At 38.6% G+C, this 10,414-nt stretch overlaps 1 non-coding gene across 1 annotated transcript; it reads right to left on the reverse strand.

Annotated features, from left to right (window-relative positions):
* Positions 1-10,081: 10,081 nt before the first annotated feature.
* Positions 10,082-10,155, reverse strand: trnai-aau (transfer RNA isoleucine (anticodon AAU)). Its single transcript has one exon. It is a non-coding gene; the product is annotated as a tRNA-Ile (tRNA).
* Positions 10,156-10,414: the final 259 nt, after the last annotated feature.

The following is a 10,414-nucleotide window of genomic DNA, read 5'->3' on the forward strand; positions in this document are numbered from 1 at the left end:
GGGGGCTGGATGTTGGGGCTAGGGGTGGAGGGGGCCACCGCCTGTGCTACTAAGTCGTGGCGCGGGGGCGGCACTCCCACCTCTGGTTGCCCTACTAATCCTTCCAATTTTAATTACACCTCAACACACCATCCCCCGGAGGGTGGGACCACCACTTCCACCCTCCGGCCGCTATTGCACCACATACATATATATACACATATTTAATAGCAATTCATACATTCACTAAACACACATATTCACTCAGGGGACAACACAACAGGGTGGTGGGTAGCTTCACACATTGGCCCATTCGGGTGGGGACCCGGCCCCTCTGCAGATGGCTGGGCCGCCGTGTAGAGTACAAATACTTGGGGGTTCTCTTGGGGTCTGGCGAGCCTGGCCGGCTGGCCGGTCTAGGGCTCATCGCGCGGGCGACATCAAGGAAAGGCGATCTAGCGCACTCTGGGGTGCTCGGTCGTAATGCCTGGGGGCCGGCGGGGCGACTTGCAGTGCCATAGGCGGCAATGGGTGTGGTTGCCGTCCCTGGGGGGCTGCTCTCGGTGCTGCTTTCGTTCCGGGTCCTTCTGGCCTGGGGTCCGGTCCCTGTTGACCCTGGGCCCACCGGCGAGTGTCTGCCGGCTGCCCATTCGGCGCGGCTCTGGCAGTTTGCTGGGCGTGGACCTTGGCTCCTTCTCTGGGGTGTCGAGCGGGGGGGCTCTTAGGGCCCTCCCCTCAGGGGTTGCGTGCTTTGGTGTGGTTGGATGTGGGGGGCAGGATGCTGGCAGGGGGCCTTGGGGTTGGAGTTGGTGGTGGGATGCGCTGGGCGCTTGGCTGCTTGGGACTTCCTCGTATGTGTGGCTGCTTCTCGGCCTGGGATCTCGGGGGCGTCTCGGGGGCTGTTCGGCCGTGGCCTGGAGCTCCTTGGGCCCCACTCTTTCTGCTGGCCTGGCTGCATCTGCGGGCCCGGGGCAGTTCCTGGGTTTGCAGGAGCAGTTTTTGCACATATGCTGGTATACAATTCACTACCACGCCTTGGGATGTGGGATAAAACTCATACTGGGCTTAACCTTAGAAACGTTGATCCCAAATACCTGCTTTAGGTATTACCACTCACTCATTCCCCCTGTCCACAGCCACCACCATTATAGCTAAGCTTCACACTTTTCACTATACTGGCTTGATTACACAACATAATAAGCACAATATATTCTACAACTTCACATCTCACTCTCACTGTAAAATAATCAATTCTTCCCCACCCTTTCTATTTCCTGCCTTGAGTCTCTCCTCCCTGCTCCCCCCCCTCCACCTAGGTGTAACACTCCTCTCTCTTTTTATATCCTCCTTATAATAAAATGTTTCTTTCCTTTCCTTAGGGAGGGCTGGTGATGGTCACAATTAAGCAATAAAATAAATCAATTTATTTTATTTATTAGCAAAACATGCATTGCTGTCTCATAATGATTGCACTTCTTGTAGTGTTGACCTTTGACAGCATGTGCAGACGAGTGGAAAAAAAAAAAAGAAGCTGAGTCATGTTTTCACGGAGAACAGCAGCGCTATGAGAAGCAGACAGAGCTTCACAGACATGTTAAAGTTAAACATGCATTGGTGGCTTTGATTTAGGTGTCATTGATGATTTGTGTAGTTTTTGCCAGGTTAGACGGTGTTTAGGTGGTGTTTGAAACGACTACGAGGAGAGTTGGAAGGACAATTCCGCATAAAAAATGTCCTTTCCCTCACGGTGACAGAGTTTGAACCCAATTCTGTCCATTTCCGCGTTCAACAGTAGATTTTGTTTTTATTTTTTTATTTTGTGATGCCATCACAGTGGATTTTATAGAACCCTAGTGTAGTTGTTAGCGCACTCAGAGACAAAGGCACTCCAAACGCTCCAAGACTCCGGAATAAAACACCTCTCCCAACACTCTCAACCTTCTCTCACTTCTCACCTGTTCTGTCCCAGTGATGTTGCTAGGTACGCGTCCTGCGTCCCTGACGCATAAAAATCTAAAAGGACGCAGTAAATACACTGGGACACACCTCATTTTTTCCCATGAAAAATGATACATTGTGAACAACAACCTATGTTTAAAATCACGGTAACTAGCAAAACAAACCTAGCCGTCAGCGGACCCCTTAACGCATTAACTTAGCGCAGACATGATCCCATTGAGTACATGCTGGTTTAGCCAACGAGCCAGTTAATGTGGATTTCATTTCAAAATGTTTCCTGGGACCACTTATTAGTGCACCGCCCTCCCCCTGAAAGCTCCGTACGTGCTCAGTGTTTGAAGTGTTGTGTCTGTCTAACTAAGAATAACTCAATCTGTGTTGTTAGTTCTTTTTATTCCAGCCTTTTGTCCGTGTCTATAGGTACACATTCACTGTCAGCTAGCTACCTCAAGTACAAACGTTTCAATGAGAACTTCCGGTTTACAAAATAAAAGTCCGTTGGAGCAACGTTATTAGAATGTTACATTCTAACAACATCTCATCAGCTCTACAGAAGATGGGATAATTTAAATTAGGTTAATTTAAATTAGGTTAATTTAAATTAGGTTGATCAAAACCTAATTAATAAACCTGATGAGATTCAGTAAACCATTGATCCCTCAGAGGAAATCAGGTGACATTAATGCTGTTCTCATACATCTTTATATGACATATAAATAATGAAAAAGGAGCAGTCAGAATAATCCATGTCATTACAATTTATATCTACCTTTTAATTGTATCTTACTTTATTTTTTACATACATTTTTGTTTAATTGAGTTTTTTTTATGTATTAGTATTTATTTTGTTTCCTCACAGGAGTTAAAAACTAACTTTTTCTTTTAAAAATGATAAATATGTATATAAAAAAAAAAAACGTAATTTAGAAAAAATAAAGTGGAAAACACGGAATTGGGGGGGGGGGGGGGGAATTGTAAAAAAATAAAATGGATTTTATAGGGCCCTAAGTCAAAGATATGAACTTCTTATGTGATGTTGTTCAGTACGATACATTGTGAACATCAACTTATGTTTAAAATCACAGTAACTAGCAAAACAAACCTAGCCGTTAGCGAACCCCTTTACGCATTAACTCAGCACAGACATGATCACCGTGTGTACATGCTAGTTTAGCCGATACAACAACAATCAGCCAGTTAACTAGCTGCTTACAATACACCACAAACATATCTGATCATTTTATTTTTCTCAACAGACTTTGCACTGTTAGGTTAAATTTCGTGCTTTAAGTTTCATACTGATTGACTTAATTTGATTTAGTTGATGTTCAGACAAGAAGATTTTGGTGGCAATTTATTTTTTGACTTTGTCATGATGAGAATGTTTTGTTTGTGTTAAAATCAGCACTTTTATTGATAATTATTTTTGTACAACAGACACCATTTTGTTTTCATTTGAATTGTATTGGTTTAATTTCAGATACATTTTGAACATACATGAATATATCCGCTAATTATAGCCATATACCACCATTTAACACTACAATTTAAGAAATAGAAGATTATAAGAAATAGAAAGAAATACATTTTTTTATTGGGGACCCATTGAATTTTCCAGGGACCCACTCATATCACCACCTGTGGGTCCTGGGACTCACTACATTGAAAACCTATCAACATCACTGTGTCCACTCCACCTTAGGTCAGGTGAAGGTGTAGTTCTACAATTAGACACTAGATGGAGCCCCAACATAAGTGTTGGGTCTAAGCTCCTGCTTCTACTACTTTGACGGACAATATATCACACATGTGTGTTTGGACACTCAGATAATGTAGAGGAGGAGCTCAGAGATGTTGTTGGTGAGTGTTTTAAGATTTATTGAATTATTATGTTTATTTTAAGCTCCTAAAAGCAAGTATTTAAGTTAGAATATAGGTCATGTTAAAGTACACAGGCTGATTCCATGTTTATATGTATTTTGACCCAAATATAAGTTAACTTTACAGCCAAAGGGTTTGGCTTTACCAGTTTGTTTGTTTAGTGACATCTTGGTTAAAATGATGAAGAATAAAATCACAGATGTTAAGAATAATAAATATTTGTTAAGAGTTTCAGATAAATACATTTACATAAATACTCAAATTAATAAATATGTTTATGAGTAAAATAGATTGTTAAAAAGTTAAACTTTAATTAAAATGGTTAAAATTTGTACACCAAAGCACATGATTTAATTTTACAAATAGAAATAGTTAAACATTGTTGGTTGATTTAAAAACATTAAATATTAAATAGCAGAAAATTAATTAATTTAATAAATAAAATATTTAAAATAGGAAAAGCTTATGTGGTTCATTTGTTTAAAAACATTTGATTAGAGCTCATTCTTCCTTTCTCTCTTTTTCATCCTTTTCTTTAAGGTTTTCAACCTGCTACAAAACCTACAAAAAAACTGAATAAACTTTTAAAAGCTGAGGTGATCTCACGTCTTACTTGTTCTCCATCCATGTTCTTTCAAGCTGTACAAGCATTGTAGAAAATAAGCTTGACAAGTATTTTATTTATTTTTATTTTTTATTTATTCAGTTTATTTCCGACATGGTTACATTCACTTTTATTTTTACATTTTTTTTTTTTTTTTTTTGTACATGCCGAAAAAGGAGACGAGAGAAGCAGTTTGCTTATCTCGGTCCTGTCCCCTGTTTTTTAGGTTGTTCTGAACAGTCCTTTTTTGTGTAGGATTTGTTCTCATCTGTAGTCAGTGTTGTCTTTTTTTTTTTAATTTTTTTTTTTTTTATTCCTCCTCCTCTCTATCGTTTTTTGTGTTGGCCTTGTTCCCTGCCAGACGTTGTTTGCATTCCTCCAGTTCAAGAAAAGTTCATCTTGTCTTGTCTCTACATCAAGGCCATTCCAGCTGTTGTCAGTTCCCTTGGTAACCCTTTCTTGTATAAACACATTACTATGTCTTAGTTCATAAGCAAGGTAGTAATGTAATCCTTAATCACCCCACCACCTAGCAATTGAAATGAATAGATGACAGACCTTTTTTACTCTTGGTTTCCACATTGAATTCAGTGTCAGTGAAATAATCACAGTCTGAGTTTTGTTTCCAGTGTTTATATAGATTTGTGTCCATGTCCGTGATTACTATCAGTAATGTTGTTGTTTAGGTGGATCCTTCATATTTTCCCAAGTCTTCCACCGTTTTGATGAATATTGGTTTTCCGTTCTCTTCTCCCAGTGGTGTGATATATTTTCTGCAGTTTTTCGTCCACGTCTTTAGAATCTTTCCTCCTTTTTTTATATGGCGTGCCTTCCATGCGATGCTTGCATTTTCATTAATAAAAACCTTTGTTTCCTTCAGTTTTCTTCCTTGCTTCAGTAGTTCTCCTTTAAATTTCATCTTTGTGAAGGTGATTTTTACAGCTCTGTTATCATTTTTCTTTGGCAGGAGATGGCAGGAGTTGATGTTGTCAGGGTTCAGGACAATGTCCTTCGACTCCAGGTAGTCAATGACCTGTTGTTCAATCAATTTTGTTTCTTCGTCACTTGCGTAACACCTGGGTGTTATCTTTAAGCCTGTAATGATGACATCTCTCTCTTTCCTTTTGTTCCAGCTCTTCAACCCTCGCGTTCAACAGTTTTATCTCTTCAGCATTTCTTTCATTCTTTTCTTTCAGTACCTTTGCTTCACTTTGTAGGTTTTCCAGTGATTTTTCCACCGTCTTTTCCAACGACTTTATCTCGGCAGATAGGTTTCGTAGACCCTCGCGTATCATCTCCTTGACCTCTTCCAAACCCGGATCAGGTTCTGGAGAGCCTCCATGTGGTTTCTTAACCATTTTTCTTTTCGTCTTGGGCCCAATTTTTCAGGCTGTTCAGCTGTAGCCAAGGTCGTGTTATCGGAGTGAGTGAAAACACGTCTGCTCTCTCCAAAGACCAGTGAAGACTGAGTATCTTGGATGGTATTCTGTAAATTAAATATGGTTTAAAATTAGATTTAAATTAATTAATTGATAAAAGAAGTAAAGGAAGTTTCTCACTTTCTACATTCATGAAAAGATCATTTATTAAAAATGTGTGTGATTTCCCTGGTTTAATTCTATGGGACATGTGCATGATAAATGTTGTTTGTTGTTTTTTTTTTTTACTAATTTTTATATTTTATTTTGTTTGGTGTATTTTTCTGTAATGTATGTTTTTTGGAGTCATTGTGTATTAAAAAGAAAAAAAATGAGGCCAATATTCACGGCTCTGCCCTGCAAACACCATATAAGTTAACAACAATCCATGGATTTCTTTTGGTGTCCCACTTCTCTAGATGATCTGCAGTGACTTTGAACCCTGTCAGTGAAACGCCCTAGGAAAAGTGTGTTAAAATAGGACATTTGTCTCAAATTAAATTTTCTTCACTCTGTAGGGGGCGCTAACGCGCCAATGTCCATTTTTCCACATTGAGCTGGTTTAGGGCTGGAGGTTTAACAACTGATTCACAAATGTTTGTTTGGTTCCTTCTCTGTGTTTAATCTCTAACTGTTCTACAGGACTCTGGAAGCCAGAACAAAGTGACACCTCAACGTTCTCAGGACCATGAAGCTCAGCCACAACAAAGAAACAAATCTAAGAGAAAAACTTCAGAGCAAAGAGTTCAACAGCAGAGCCAAGCTGGAGTTAAAGCTAAACATACATGTGACCAGTGTGGGAAGGACTTTACCTTTAAATCATTACTCACTAGACATCAAAGAATTCATTCTGGATCAAAGCCATTTAACTGTGACCAGTGTGGAAAGGCTTTTAACCATAGTTCTACCTTAATAAGTCACAAAGTCATTCATACTGGAGTTAAAAAGTTTGAATGTGATGAATGTGGAAAGAGTTTTAGTCGATCTGGATACCTCAGAGATCATGTCCTCATTCACCGTGGAACCAAAGCTCACAGATGTGAACAGTGTGGAAAGACTTTTACACAAAGATCACATTTAACGAGGCACATGCAGACTCACTCCAGAACAGAGTTGTATCGCTGTGACCACTGTGGGAAAATATATAAACAGAAACAAACCCTCATCCATCACCTGAGATCTCACACTGGACATGAAGTGTGTCCCTGTGACCAGTGTGACAAAGTTTTTACAACATATCAAAAGTTAAAACGTCACCAAATCAGCCACTCATCAGAAAAACCTCATAAATGTGACACATGTGGAAAATCTTACAAGAGGAAATCTGACCTTAATCTCCACCAACGAGTTCATGAGAAGAATGTTTTCAGATGTGATGAGTGTGGGAAGACCTTCAGCACTTCATCTGTTCTCCACTCACATCTCTGTGTGGATGGAGACATGGAGCAGGAATCATCTTCAGATCCCAGCGACACACGGATGGTGACGACACCTTCTGGTTCCAGTGTTGGACTGAAGAACCCAGAGATCAGGCTGCACAGGATTCCAACATAAACCTGCTGTCAGCTGGAAAATGGACACCAACAGTTCAGGAAGTTGTTGATCTTTGAAGGTGTGGTCTGAAAGAAAAGATCAATACAATGATCAGTTGGAAAGGAAGCAGGAAGAAGTTTCCCTTTGTTCACTTTCTATACAGGATATACATTCTATAGCTTCTGTATTCATACATGATGTATATGAAGAATGATTCACATTATTATTATTATACACTAATGACAGATTCTATATCAGGGCTGTCAAACTCATTTTAGTTGATGGTTCAAACACGGACCAGTTTGGGTTCCAAAGGGCTGCAGATTATAGGAAAACCAGCCTTAGTTTATGAGTGACTTTGTTTTAATTTTCTCAAATGTTGTGGAATGAATTAGGAAAAATTGTATAACTTTCAAAAATTTTGAGTTCCTGCAACAATTGGAGTTTAAAAGTAACTCCCATCATGTGATAGCATGGGAAACTTGTGAGCTCTGCTAATATTGTGGTTTCCTTAACATTATTTGTTTTTAGAGAGGATGAGATATCTACAACTCAATTAGAGAAAACATGAATAATTGTAAAAATTATTAACTGTCATTTTTACTTTCTCCTGCAGGCTGAATTAGATGCTCTAAAGGGCTGGATTTGGCCCCCGGCCCTTGAGTTTAACACTCATTCTATATAAAGACAGTCTATGATGTCCATCATGAGTTTGTATACTGTACATAATAATCATTAGTCTATAAAACTATAGACATTCTAATAGATGTAATAATCAGATCCTAACTTGTAGATGAATATACATGCTGTGTTAATGCAGACCATCTTCATCATGTACCTTTGAATCTGTTTCTTTTCTCTGTGTTTATAAAGGATTCATATTTGTAATGAGTTTTAAATGAGTATCTAATACATCACATAATAGTATTTTCTTGATTTTAGATGTGATGTGTTTTATATAAAGTATGTTTTTCTACAGTTGAAGTGAATGTGATGAAATGGTTCCTGACAGGGAAACCCTGCCTAAAGCCTGTGAATGGATCATGCAGTGTGCTGAATGAATATCAGGGGAAGGGGAGCCCAAAGTGTCCAAACACTCCCATTTTATCACCATATTTACATTTTTATCAACTCTGTGATTACAGCTCATAGATTTATTCTAACTCTGAAATGTTCTTTAATCTGTTCTTTAGTCTGTCCAGCCTTTCTTTAGAACTTACAATGTTCTATGTAACCATGATAAATCCTAAAGTTCTTCTTAAATCTTCCTTCTGACATAAAGTTTGAATCAATGTAAATGTAATGATATCAAATGTCCAGTGAAGCTTTGTTCCTTTAAATAAAGACGTGTTATTGTCTGTGCTGGATTTCTTTGAACAGAGAAACATGTCAGAGAGAGGGAGAGCTTTTCATTGGATAGCACATAATCCTCCATCAAACACACATGGTTCCCATGGAAGAACATCCACTGGATGGATCTAAGAACAGGAAGTGAAGGTTCCTCTGGAAACTGAGTGTTTAGTGAAGCTGAAGGAGTTTAAAAATAGACTTTTAGAGTAACTGCTGCTTTCACATCCAGTCATGATGTCTTTCCAACAAATTCTGACAAAATGAGTCAAACAAGTGCAGAATTCTTTAGTTTGAGATTGTTCCTACATTAATAAGGCTTTTTTATTTAAATGTAGTGTTGTATCAACATCTGAGACAGTGAAAGAGTTCCTGTTTTGGTTCTAGAAGGATATGAATTATTCCCAATGAACAGCACTGATTAAAAGTGCTGATTATGATTATTATTATTATTGCCTTTGTAGTGTGATTCTGGAGTCATTTTGTGTATTTTTGTATAAATATTTAGTTTTGTGTATTTTGAGTCATTTTCATATTTGTGTTGTCATTTGGTGTATTTTTCTGTAATGTATGTTTTTTTGAGTCATTTTGTATATTTTTGTGCATTTCTGTTATCATTTTGTGTACTTTTTGTGTAAATATTGTTTAGTTTTTTTTGTTTTACGTAGTTATGTGTATTTTTGTATTTCTAAATTTGACATAAAAAGCTACAAGCTCTTCAGGCAGATGCTGCCAAATGTGTGAAAATAACAGATGTTTGCTGATGGCTATGGTGGAGCTTCATCTTCAGCAGCATCTGAAGCGTCCACAGCCCACAGGTGATGATGGTGGAGGTGGTCGTCAGGTGGATGAGGGGAAGGGGAAACAGGAGGAGGAGAGACCCGCGGCCTCCGCAGGTGAGAGTGGAGGGAATCTGAACTACAGCTAAGAAGTGATGAACTGTCGTCTACCTGGGTCAGATATCAATCAAGATTGGGTGTCATTTATTTTTGTTGTGCTTGTTAACTTTAACACAATCAGTTGTTAGAAGTAGGACATTTTATAATTTAGCTAGCTGTGCATGTTGGGCAAAAAAAATAAAAAGATTTATTGAATTTATATATAAAAATATATTTATATAAAAAAATTTAATTTGCAAATTTGAGTTAAAAAAAAAAATGTATTTTTTTTATTTTTCCCACCACAGTTTTTTCGGACTTTTTTCGCATTATGTCCTTGTGGGTTACCATAGCGTGATGTGAGCCCGCCCCCTTTTTGTTTACATTTGTTTACTCTTTGAGTAGCTATATGTGTGCCACAGGCATGTTTATTGTTTTATTTACAGGGTCGCTGAGAAGAGTGAACTGTTGAGAAAGTTATCTGGCCAGTATGGGGCTTGAACCCATGACCTTGGCGTTATTAGCACCACGCTCTGACCAGCTGAGCTAACTGGCCTATGAAGCTGTAAAAATGTGTAAAAATATGGTTACGAGCAGTGCGTTACTTTTTACAGTAACTTGTACTGTAACGCAATATTTTTTTAAAGAAATAACGCCGTTACCGTTACATTATGCTGCGTTTGTCCGTTACTTTGCTAGCTGCGGTGTACTTCCTGTTTACAGTGGCTCTACATATTTTTGCGGGACGCCGTGCCAACCACGGTAAAACAAGAAGAAGAAGAAGCATTGTCAGCATGTTTCTGTTTACATCACGT

The sequence above is a fragment of the Gouania willdenowi genome, unplaced genomic scaffold (assembly GCF_900634775.1).
Source record: "Gouania willdenowi unplaced genomic scaffold, fGouWil2.1 scaffold_7_arrow_ctg1, whole genome shotgun sequence".
In the NCBI taxonomy this organism is placed as follows: Eukaryota; Metazoa; Chordata; class Actinopteri; order Blenniiformes; family Gobiesocidae; genus Gouania; species Gouania willdenowi.